The sequence below is a fragment of the Spinacia oleracea genome, chromosome 1, assembly GCF_020520425.1.
Source record: "Spinacia oleracea cultivar Varoflay chromosome 1, BTI_SOV_V1, whole genome shotgun sequence".
NCBI lineage: Eukaryota > Viridiplantae > Streptophyta > Magnoliopsida > Caryophyllales > Amaranthaceae > Spinacia > Spinacia oleracea.
Genome location: NC_079487.1, coordinates 114,383,159 through 114,396,313, shown reverse-complemented (window position 1 = coordinate 114,396,313; position 13,155 = coordinate 114,383,159). Strand labels below are relative to the sequence as shown.

At 36.6% G+C, this 13,155-nt stretch overlaps 1 long non-coding RNA gene across 2 annotated transcripts; it reads right to left on the bottom strand.

The window, feature by feature from the left end:
- Nucleotides 1-2,501: 2,501 nt before the first annotated feature.
- On the bottom strand, nucleotides 2,502-5,614 carry LOC130470450 (uncharacterized). 2 transcript variants are annotated; one of them, XR_008930802.1, is made up of 5 exons: nucleotides 4,670-5,614; nucleotides 4,514-4,559; nucleotides 4,294-4,391; nucleotides 3,719-3,782; nucleotides 2,502-2,762 (listed from the first exon to the last, which is right to left on the bottom strand). It is a non-coding gene; the product is annotated as an uncharacterized lncRNA (long non-coding RNA). The 2 variants fall into 2 exon arrangements; XR_008930803.1 differs by having other exon boundaries at nucleotides 4,294-4,388.
- Nucleotides 5,615-13,155: the final 7,541 nt, after the last annotated feature.

Sequence of the window (13,155 nt, the reverse complement as noted above, 5' to 3'; positions counted from 1 at the left end):
AAATAGATAGAGTAGAGAACATAGAGGGTAGCGCAACAATTAAGAGAGAATACATAACTAAATCGAGGGTGCTCCTCCTCCGCCGCCGTGCCGCCGCCCTTGCCGCTTTAGATGCCGGCCTCTTCACGGAGGCGATTAGACACTTTTCCAAGATATTAGAGGGTCGCCGCCCGGCCCCACAGGCGTTTCTTGCGGAGTCTTACCTTCACCGGGCCTCTGCTTATAAATCAGCGGGCCGGACTGCTGAGAGTATTGCTGACTTAAACCGGGCCCTTGCATTGGAACCGACCTCAACCGTGGCCCTACAATCACGGGCCGGGTTGTTTGAGTTCATTGGGTGTATTACTGATTCTGTTCATGATCTTGAACATGTGAAGTTGATTTATAATTCTATTTTAAGAGACCGTAAACCACCGGGCCCAGTGTGGAAACCGAGGGCGGTTCCGTATAGAGAAATTCCGGGCCGGCTTTGTTCTCTGGGTTCGAAAATTCAGCAATTGAAGCAGAGGATTGCAATGGGGGAGACAGGCAATGTGGATTATTTTAAGTTGATTGGGTTAAGGAGGGGTTGTTCGAGGTCCGAATTGGACCTGGCTCATTTGTTGTTAGTTTTGAGGCATAAACCCGAGAAGTCAATGAGTTTTTTTGTGTTTTAGTTAGGGATGCGGTTGTGCTCCCCTTGCTGTTTGTTTCCTTGTTATTTGGGTTTGTTCTTAACTGGTTTCTACCATTTTGGTAATAAAATTTGCCTTATTTACCAAAAAAAATATTATGGGTTTTGTTCTTCAATTTCCAGATGTATTGATCTTTAATTTTGGGCTTCAAATTCATTTATTAATGGTATAAGCTGTTTGGGTGTTTGGTGCAAAAAACTTTATAAATAGATGTATATTATGCAAAAAGTTTATAAATAGGTGTATTTGGTGAATTATAAACATGACTTAACGGAGGACTAACGGAAAGTCATAATAGGGGTATTTGATGAACAGTTTAGAAAAAATAGGGGTATTCTATGAATTTTGAAACGCGCAGGGGTATTTGGTGCATTATTGCAAACCTCAGGGGCATTTCATGAAAAAACATTGTCCACCCCAAATACATTAGTGACAAGAAAGAGAAAGGCTAAAGTTAAAAATGATGTTTTCTCTCTCTAAAATCTTTTCTCTACCTTCTCTCTTGATCTAAGTCTGATTACTGGAGATTATCCTTCTCGCCTCTGGCGAGAAGGCCTCTAGGGGTCTTCTTAGGTTCAAGGAGGGGTTTCCTTCTCCAATTTCTTTTATGTTTTTTCCTTCTTGTTTTGCAGGTGCCCGTCCATTTCGTTCACATTTCAAGCTTCGTCTTTCAGTATGGAAACAAATCAAGCAGCAACGACAATCGACATGGGTCATGATCCTAGTGAGGATCAACAAATTAACGACGTTAATATGATCGATCATGATGCCCAACAACCTCACTCATCCCCTGCCTTGCTTCCTGTGTCTTTTAAAGAAGCAGTAGCAGGAAATTCACAATGGTTCGAGGAAGCAAAAAAAAAAAAAAAAATTCAAATCACTTCTCTGGAATGGGAAGATCAAGATGTTGATCCTCCTGACATCTCTAAAGCTGTTCAATTCCCAAGAGATACTTTGAACAAGCTTAGACAACCCTGGAAACTCACTCTTATGGGTAAATGCCTAGGAATATCAGTTCGTCCTTCCTTTATTACTCAAAGAGTAAGAATTATGTGGAGGCCAAAAGGAGGTTTGGAGGTCATAGATCTTGGCCAAAATGTGTATCTTTTTAGATTCTCACTCCAGGATGATTATGATAAGGCACTCTTGGGAGGTCCATGGTTTGTTCTTGACCATTACCTGATGATAACTAAATGGAAACCTAACTTTAGGCCTTCAATGAATCCATTCGACTCGATGACAGTTTGGATTCGATTTCCAGAACTTCCAGTGGAATATTATGATAAACAAGCTCTTTTTGAAATCGCAAAAAAGGCTGGCCAACCAATTCGGGTCGTTTATGCGACGGACCATCTAACCCGCGCAAGGTATGCTAGAGTTTGTCAGGTTATTGATCTCAATTTTCCTCTTGTTTCAAAGGTATGGGTTGGGAATCAGTGGCAGAAAATTGAATATGAAAATATTCATTCTCTTTGTTTCTCCTGTGGGAAGATTGGACACTTAAAAGATAAGTGTCTACTTAACCCAATTAATCCTAATCCTAAACCGCCTTTTCCTAATTTGATGCTGCATGTTTCAAGCCCACCTTCTGAAGTTCAATCCACCGAAAATTCCACTACAAACCAGGCCCCACCAACCATTAACAAACCCACGTGCCTTATGTCAACAAGTCAACCCAATTCCTCTTCTGTTGCCTTGTTGGATTTATCTAAGCAAAACATTGAATCTTATGGTCCATGGACTTGTAACACCCCGACAATTCCCTTTTTCTAAAACAACCCTTTTATAAATATAACTATAGAGAATTATTAAGGCATTATCGCCCGTGTGAAAACGTACGGCTTATTCAGAATTTTGCAGCGGAAAACATAAAACTAACTTTTAGGTTCATAAATAATCGATTACATACTAAGTCCAAAACCAATTAACGGAAATAAGGAAATACGAATAGTACGACAACTTTCAAATATAAGTTAACAACCCAAATCACTTAATAAAACAAATATAACTACAAGCTCTCTAATCCCGATCCCAATGATGCATCATCTTCAAACCTGTAGATGGGCAACGCTTATTGATCCTTAGAGACTGCTCACCAAAGTTGGGTCATCACAGGATCAATAAGGCATAGCCATGATCAACACACACAAACAAAGCACGTAATCAGCAAAGCTGAGTACTACATACTAAAACAATAATAATCCTAACATGATACTATTAAACATAATTAAGGGCAGACAAAGCATGATAATCTGACGACCATACTTAACTAGACTAGGCTAGACTGGACTAGACTTTTATAACAATAATATTATTTTAATTGAAATAGGCAATGGACCGAGTTTTCTAGCTAAGCGAGGTACGGGCGCGACTCCGTAACCTCAGTGACCTGCGATATCGAGGAACGTTTGACTGAAAATAGGACGCGGTGATCAATCCGGTCCGAATGAAAGGCCATGGGCTACCACCATGAACCCCAACTCCTGTTTGTCCGTCACTTTAGACGTGCACAGTCTAAAGCTATTGCTACTCAGTTTCACTTTACATGATTTACAAATTGACACCCTGTTATGACTCAACAATCACATAAGGCATGCAACTCACATTTATTTATAACTGTTTTTATCTTGGAATTGAGTAAGTGACCACAAAGGCATCAAACAAGACTCATTCCAATTAACTCCAATCTTTTCTTTAATACTGATCAACCCCTGAATATGGGTATAAGGTTTCAACTTACTAAATAAGATCCTCCGCCCTCATAAAGTAGTGAAAAGCTAAAAAGGGAACAACAATTAACTGATCTGAATTATATACTAAATAATCTAGTGTTCCCAATCAAACATGTTTGCAACAATCTTCCATACTAACATGTTATAATCCTCAATATGCAATAAAGGTTTAATATGTTCATCCAACAGTATCAAACATGCAATTTCAACCTGACTAAGTTCATCAACAACATCAACATAACCAAGTTCATCAATAATTCAACATGGTTTCAACAATTAGCACACATTCCAAGCACACAGGTATGTACGTACCTTGTGTAAACAAACTGCAAGACCACTTTAATAATTCAAAAGTCGCCTAAGGAGAATTCTCCGCCTAAAACAACCAACAAGGATTCACAATCAACTTCTAAACATTCACAACAATAACAAAGCATTCTAAATACATCCTAAACATATTTAGAACTTTCCCCAATATCAAAACTTGAGTATTTGATTTCTTAGCATCATAATTATTGAATTAGTGATTGAAATCCGTTGAAAATTCTTTGCAAACATCGTACTTTAAATTTCAAGCATATAAATTTGTTTAAAAACTTCCCCAACACCAAATTACCACGCTTAGAATATAAAAATAATAGTTTTAATCATTCCAAATCATTCTACCATGATCCAACATCATTAAAAACTTAGAATTCCCGCTTTAACTAATTTAAATTCTCGTTTCAATCAATGTATGAAATCTGAAAATTAATAATTTAATCATAAAATATTAAAATCTGAAATAAGTAAATAAATCTTAAAAATCATAATTTTAATTCACTCCAACAATATTTAAATTAATACATATGATATAAAAAGATTAGCTTTGGGTTTTAAGAGTTAACCGACGAGAGAGGACGACGGCGGCAGGCGGTGAGGCGCGGCCGGAGGCGGCAGCACTGCTCGGCGACAGCAAGGAGAGGGTGGCGCGACTCGGTTGCTGCTGCGCAAAAACCAAAACGAGCGAGGAGAGCAAGAGCGAAAAAGATCGTGAGAAGGGTAGCGAAGCTGCAAGAGACGAACGAAAGAGAAAGGAAGAAGAACGAAGGAGAAGAAGAAGGTTACCGTGCAGCTGGCGGTCGCGGCGGCGGTAGGTGGTCGGCGGCTGGGGCTGTGCGAGGTTCAAGCATAATCACGTGAGGAGGGGTGAAAACGAAGAAAGAAGAACGAAAAGAAAAGGGGAACGAAAGAGAAAAGGAAGGACGACGGAGAAGAGCTTACCGGCTGTGACGAGGACGGTGGAGGTCCGGCGGGTGTATGGTGGCTGGCGGCTGGGCAGAGAGTACCAAGGTTTGAGGGTTTGCTAGTTTACGTGAGTTTGAATGAGAGATAGGTTTTGCTTCTTTTTTTTTTTTCTCTTTTGCGTTTTCACGTGAAGTTCAAATGGGGTTTTGGCTTTGTTTATTTTTTTTATTTTTGTTTTACGTGAATTAGAGTAAAGGGAGGGTTTGAGTTTTGGGTTTTAATATTGGGCTTTCCCAAGTGGGCTAGAATTAGGATTTAGCTTTTATGATTCGAATCCAAAACTGAATAGGATCGTTTTCTAAATTCAATCAATTTTCGTAATTCAAATTCTTTTCTACTTAAAATTCTAAAATCATTTTCGATTTCGTAAATCGTTGAAAATATTAATATGTAATAAATAAATATATGTTAATTATATATTTATTTCCAAAATTCATAAATTCTTATTTAAATATATTAAATATACGGTAAAATATATAAATGAAATGTATAAAATTACGGGGGATTACAATCTACCCCTCTTAAAAGAAGTTTCGCCCCGAAACTTGACACGAAAATTCACGTATTTTTCCAAACTTTTCAACTTATTCTTATTGTAGAAGTACTTTGTGCCACTCTTGTGCATTATTTTGCCAACTAAGAGTTACTTGTAATACTCAAAAACACATTTTCTTATGCGGAGAATCTATTTACTTGCATCAACATATATAAGTTGCTAAAAATAAGCATAAAATGCATAAAAATACTATAAAAATAGGTAAAAAGCGCGAATTTCTATCGCATTCTACCCCTCTTAAAGAAAACGAGTTACGCCCTCGTAACTCATCTCAGGGAATAACTTTGGGTATTTCTTCCTCAACGAATTATGTCCTCAATACAATATTCTCACTAATCTCATTCTAATAAGTAAGACTTCTACAATTCTTTCCATACAATGCCTCAACATGTGACATCGTAATGCTTGCATGGTAACCATTGATGCACGAAAATTCAATCGAACCTAGGTGATTTTTCCAATTACCCTTAAAGTCAATAACACAAGCTTTCAACATATATTCCGTTAGTAATCTCAGTTGTCCATCAATCGCAGGGTGGAAAGTAGTACTCATTTTCAATGTCATCCCCAAGATTCACTAGACCTTTTTGCCAATGTTTCAGACTTTTATGGTCGGTAAGAATCTCAAATGTTTTCCCATAAAGATAATGTCTTTAAATCTTCAAAACAAACGCACTAGCAGCTAGCTTTAGGTCATGGGTAGGGTAATTGGTTTCATAAAGTTTCAATTGACGCGACAAAAGGTGCGGAGGTCAAACGCTCTTTTAAAATCTAGAAAGCTTTCTCACATTTCTCACTCCACTCGAATTTCGATTCCTCTTTCAACAAGTTGGTCAATGGTTTTGTTCTCTTCAAAAAGTTTTTCACAACCTCCTATAATGGTCATCTAGGCTTAGAAAACTTCAAGTATCAGACACGTTCTTTGGAGTAGGTCACTCACTCACAGCTTGAATCTTAGCATGATCTATATAAACTCCTTCTGTTCAACTTTTCGTTGTTACCGAACCTCATTACACTTTTCATGGGTGTATAACTTTTGGGCTTAACTCTTAGCTCTTGCACCAATTCATATATTTCTTTTCATCTTTTCCAGACAACAATGATTCTAACGATCCTGGACCACTCAAATCTTCTCTTAAATTTAATCCCTTACGTAACATAGTTCTCAATTAATTTAGTCCTTAACTTTTCCGTCGGTGTCACTATACACATATGACTTCAAGATTTGTATACTTCATTTAATAAAACTAGATTTTTCCTAGGCGTCTCCAAGTAATCCTCAAGTGTTTGTCATGCTCTTTCTCATTCTATGCATAAATAGGGATATCATCAATAACATCATAACGAACTAAATTCGGAATTCGTAGAAAATCTCATTCATCAAATCCATAATTAATGCAGGTGCATTGGTTAACCCAAAAGACGTTACTCTAAACCCATAATGACAATGACGAATCCTAATGAGGTCTTAGGCCCTTATCAGCTATTCTCAATTGGTGGTACTTTAAACGCAAATCAGTCTTCGAGAACACACTCGTCCAATTCAATTGATCCAATATGTCATCTATCCTAGGCAAAGGATGCTTGGTCTTGATGGTTGCATTGCTTAGCTCCCTAAAATCGATACCCAATCTCACACTCTCATCTTTCTTCTTAATAAACAACACCAGGGCTCTTCGTGGTGATGCATTAGGCCTAATATACCCCTCATCGAACAATTCTTGAAACTATGTCTTCAATTCACTCATTCCAGGAGGTGTCATTCTATCAAGTGCTCTGGGTATAGGTGTCGGTCCGGGATTCAACTCTATTGTGAACTCAAGGGCTCTAGCTGGTGACGTACTCGCAATTTCACTCGGAAACACACCAACGAATTCATTCACCATGGGAACATCCTCGATCTTCACTCCAACTTCTTTACTCACATCTAGCACAATACAGAAAAATAGTTCACACTCTCTATTCATCAATTTCCTCACTTGCATTATAGAAATCACTTAAAGGTTCTTGGACTTCTCAAAACATTCACATGAGGTCAACCTTCCCATAGGGTTCCTTAAACTTACTTTCGGAATTTCACAATCTACCTTAGCCTTGTAAAAACTTGGCCAATCCATTCCCAGAATTACATCTAGGTTTCCCATTAAACTCTATCAAGTCAGAAACGCAATCTTTTATCTTCAAAGGAAAGTTCTTAAATAACTTGGTACACCTTAAGGTTACACCAGTAGGTATACTAACAGGTAAATCAATCATTTCAAAATCTACTAACTTCAGACTCTTAATAACATATGACAAAACGAAAGAATAGGTTGCTCCCGAATCAAATAATGTTTTAACTAGCACGGAGTTAATAGAAAAAGTACCATGAACTACGTCTGCAGAATGTTCAGCTTCATTTCTAGTCATCATGAACGGTTTTCCTGGAGCCTTATTCTGGTTGTTGTTATCATTTGCAGGTTTATTATAGTTCTCTTGATTGTTTTGTGCCCCTCCAGGCTTTGAATTTTGACCTCCAGACTGGTTAAATCTCACTTGGTTCCCATCTCCACTACTATTTTGTTCCTTTCTGTGCTTAGTGAAGCACTCATACTCCCTATGCCCCCTTTTCTGACAATAGTTGCAGGTCACTAATTCTCCTTTGCAATTCTTACCAGGGTGATTATTGTTGCACCTCTTGCAGTGATACATTCTCACGGATTGACTCCTATTGTTGTGCCCCTGACTGTTTCCTCCTCGATAATTTCCATTTCCTTTCCCATTCCTATTCTCATTCATATTCTTTTTGAAATTCCCTTGGTTTTCCCGGACATTAAACACTTTTCTTTTCTTTCCAACAACATTTTTCTTGTCCCTTATGGACTGAAAACCATAAATATGAGCGGTTCTCTCATACACATTATCTAAAGGTGTAAGGGTTTCTCCACCTAATCCTAACTGGATCTCATCGGTCAACCCTTGCTCAAACCTCTGAGCCTTTATCTCTTCTGTGGCTACAACCTCAGGTGCAAACTCCGACAGCGCTATAAATTTGCTATAATATTCAGCGATGGTCATACTCCCCATCCCCAGGTTTATGAATTCCTGCGCTTTTCGTTTTGTTATGAAAGGAGGATAAAACTTTTCCCTCAACGCAACGACAAATGAGTCCCAATTAAATCCTTCAACAACACTTAGCCTAGTTCCATTCTCTTTCCACCATAGATCGGCCTCATCTTTTAGGTAAAGGACAGCTTGGCCTACTTTCATATTTTCAGGACAATTTACCGCCCAAAATAGTTTTTCAAACTCCCTAATCCAGTTTTCTAGGAAGGTCGGGTCTGCTTGCCCCTTGAAGTATGGTGGCTTAACTTTCGCAAACCTTTCAAACATGTCCCCTGCAGAATCGGGGCGCTCAGTTCTTTCCTGAGCTAGTTTTTCCGCCAAGAGGCGAATAGCAGCAGCTAGGTCATTATTGTTGGCCATCCTAAAGCGCGACCTGTACGTAATATATTCTATTTTACGTTCGAAAACTTCACTTAACATTATCCTAGCAATGTAATATCACACCAGCATCCAGAATTCACATACATAAACAATCATTTATGAATGATATTCGCATACATGACATTCAACTGAGAAACAAGGAACAAATTCAATCATCACGAATAATAAGGCAGAATAAAAGAAGAAAACATTCTCTTTGCGTGCCCAAAATAAACTCTTGATCCTTTGGATAATCAATGATCTAACTCTATTCCTCAAAAGAATGTTAATAACAATCCTAAATATCCACAACACACATGTCCTCAAAATAAAATTAAAAGTTCTATGGCATAAACATAAACTATTGTTGGCGAATTATGGAATTCTCACATTGGAAACGAATGCCTTAACTTTTATTGCTAATTCTATAAAGGTTTAATACATCCTTGAAAAGAATAAAGAATAACTCAAACTCTTATTGCTTTAACTTTAAACTGTTGTAGCTTTGCTACTTATTCTCCAAAACATTTAAGAACAAACTAACTATTACAACTTCAAATGTTTAAGGCATCTTGTCTATCTGTTCTTTCTTTGGAAATTTGTGAAGTGAAATCTAGATCCTCAGTATTCGTCGATCTTCTCAAAGGATCCTATGTTGGTGTACTTGGAAAGAAGCGTTTTATTCATGAAACAAACAACTTAAGATCTTACTAACGATTTCCCAACCAAAGCATAATCAGAATTCAATAAAACAATAAGTTTGGTGTAATCAAACAATTTTTATGCACATTTACATGCAACACTTAAACATTTAACATATGCACATAGCAATCAACTTCTTATGCTAGCAATTAACTACTAATGCACATATAATTCTATCCTATATGCCCTTTCCTATATTACCCATCTCTCATAATAAATCATAATAGGTCAAACATTGAAGAATTTAAAGAATAAAACAAGAACGATTAGTAAGAAAAAGTTTATTAAACGAATTAATAATAAACGAATAAATAAAATAAAGAAATTTTATTATTATTTTTATTTTCAAACGAATAATTAATAAGAATTTTTTTTTTTTTTATTAAACGAATAAATATACTTAAGGAATAAGATTTTTTTTTTTTTTTTTTTTCCGAATATATTTAATTTAATTTCGAAAATAACGAAAAACGTACTTAATTCACATAAACGAAAAGTTTCGAATAAATAAGTTAATTCTGAACTTAAATAAGAAATATTATATACTTTCAAACAAGATAAAAGGAAATCGGCCCCCGAAAAAAAAGTACCAATTTTTGAACACTATAATACGTAGAAGCTCGATTTTTAAGAAGTTTATTTTAAATAACTAGATAGTTAGGCGCCTAAAAAATTGTTAAGTAAAACCTTAGCTTCTAGATACCACTTTGTAACACCCCGACAATTCCCTTTTTCTAAAACAACCCTTTTATAAATATAACTATAGAGAATTATTAAGGCATTATCGCCCGTGTGAAAACGTACGGCTTATTCAGAATTTTGCAGCGGAAAACATAAAACTAACTTTTAGGTTCATAAATAATCGATTACATACTAAGTCCAAAACCAATTAACGGAAATAAGGAAATACGAATAGTACGACAACTTTCAAATATAAGTTAACAACCCAAATCACTTAATAAAACAAATATAACTACAAGCTCTCTAATCCCGATCCCAATGATGCATCATCTTCAAACCTGTAGATGGGCAACGCTTATTGATCCTTAGAGACTGCTCACCAAAGTTGGGTCATCACAGGATCAATAAGGCATAGCCATGATCAACATACACAAACAAAGCACGTAATCAGCAAAGCTGAGTACTACATACTAAAACAATAATAATCCTAACATGATACTATTAAACATAATTAAGGGCAGACAAAGCATGATAATCTGACGACCATACTTAACTAGACTAGGCTAGACTGGACTAGACTTTTATAACAATAATATTATTTTAATTGAAATAGGCAATGGACCGAGTTTTCTAGCTAAGCGAGGTACGGGCGCGACTCCGTAACCTCAGTGACCTGCGATATCGAGGAACGTTTGACTGAAAATAGGACGCGGTGATCAATCCGGTCCGAATGAAAGGCCATGGGCTACCACCATGAACCCCAACTCCTGTTTGTCCGTCACTTTAGACGTGCACAGTCTAAAGCTATTGCTACTCAGTTTCACTTTACATGATTTACAAATTGACACCCTGTTATGACTCAACAATCACATAAGGCATGCAACTCACATTTATTTATAACTGTTTTTATCTTGGAATTGAGTAAGTGACCACAAAGGCATCAAACAAGACTCATTCCAATTAACTCCAATCTTTTCTTTAATACTGATCAACCCCTGAATATGGGTATAAGGTTTCAACTTACTAAATAAGGTCCTCCGCCCTCATAAAGTAGTGAAAAGCTAAAAAGGGAACAACAATTAACTGATCTGAATTATATACTAAATAATCTAGTGTTCCCAATCAAACATGTTTGCAACAATCTTCCATACTAACATGTTATAATCCTCAATATGCAATAAAGGTTTAATATGTTCATCCAACAGTATCAAACATGCAATTTCAACCTGACTAAGTTCATCAACAACATCAACATAACCAAGTTCATCAATAATTCAACATGGTTTCAACAATTAGCACACATTCCAAGCACACAGGTATGTACGTACCTTGTGTAAACAAACTGCAAGACCACTTTAATAATTCAAAAGTCGCCTAAGGAGAATTCTCCGCCTAAAACAACCAACAAGGATTCACAATCAACTTCTAAACATTCACAACAATAACAAAGCATTCTAAATACATCCTAAACATATTTAGAACTTTCCCCAATATCAAAACTTGAGTATTTGATTTCTTAGCATCATAATTATTGAATTAGTGATTGAAATCCGTTGAAAATTCTTTGCAAACATCGTACTTTAAATTTCAAGCATATAAATTTGTTTAAAAACTTCCCCAACACCAAATTACCACGCTTAGAATATAAAAATAATAGTTTTAATCATTCCAAATCATTCTACCATGATCCAACATCATTAAAAACTTAGAATTCCCGCTTTAACTAATTTAAATTCTCGTTTCAATCAATGTATGAAATCTGAAAATTAATAATTTAATCATAAAATATTAAAATCTGAAATAAGTAAATAAATCTTAAAAATCATAATTTTAATTCACTCCAACAATATTTAAATTAATACATATGATATAAAAAGATTAGCTTTGGGTTTTAAGAGTTAACCGACGAGAGAGGACGACGGCGGCAGGCGGTGAGGCGCGGCCGGAGGCGGCAGCACTGCTCGGCGACAGCAAGGAGAGGGTGGCGCGACTCGGTTGCTGCTGCGCAAAAACCAAAACGAGCGAGGAGAGCAAGAGCGAAAAAGATCGTGAGAAGGGTAGCGAAGTTGCAAGAGACGAACGAAAGAGAAAGGAAGAAGAACGAAGGAGAAGAAGAAGGTTACCGTGCAGCTGGCGGTCGCGGCGGCGGTAGGTGGTCGGCGGCTGGGGCTGTGCGAGGTTCAAGCATAATCACGTGAGGAGGGGTGAAAACGAAGAAAGAAGAACGAAAAGAAAAGGGGAACGAAAGAGAAAAGGAAGGACGACGGAGAAGAGCTTACCGGCTGTGACGAGGACGGTGGAGGTCCGGCGGGTGTATGGTGGCTGGCGGCTGGGCAGAGAGTACCAAGGTTTGAGGGTTTGCTAGTTTACGTGAGTTTGAATGAGAGATAGGTTTTGCTTCTTTTTTTTTTTTTTTTCTCTTTTGCGTTTTCACGTGAAGTTCAAATGGGGTTTTGGCTTTGTTTATTTTTTTTATTTTTGTTTTACGTGAATTAGAGTAAAGGGAGGGTTTGAGTTTTGGGTTTTAATATTGGGCTTTCCCAAGTGGGCTAGAATTAGGATTTAGCTTTTATGATTCGAATCCAAAACTGAATAGGATCGTTTTCTAAATTCAATCAATTTTCGTAATTCAAATTCTTTTCTACTTAAAATTCTAAAATCATTTTCGATTTCGTAAATCGTTGAAAATATTAATATGTAATAAATAAATATATGTTAATTATATATTTATTTCCAAAATTCATAAATTCTTATTTAAATATATTAAATATACGGTAAAATATATAAATGAAATGTATAAAATTACGGGGGATTACAGGACTACAGTGATAAATAAGAGAGGCCCAAGGCCCAACAAACCTACCCAGCCAAAAAACACGATAACCCAAACTAAATCTAACTCATTGATCCCTCAACCCAACAAAAACAAAGACAAAAATAAATCGAAAGTTCCATGGAAAGGAAATCATTGGCAGATTCTGGAAAATGAAAATTCAGAGAAAAATATTATGGAAAAGGAAGTTGCCTTTACTGCAATTGGGGAAAAAAATCTTGGGAA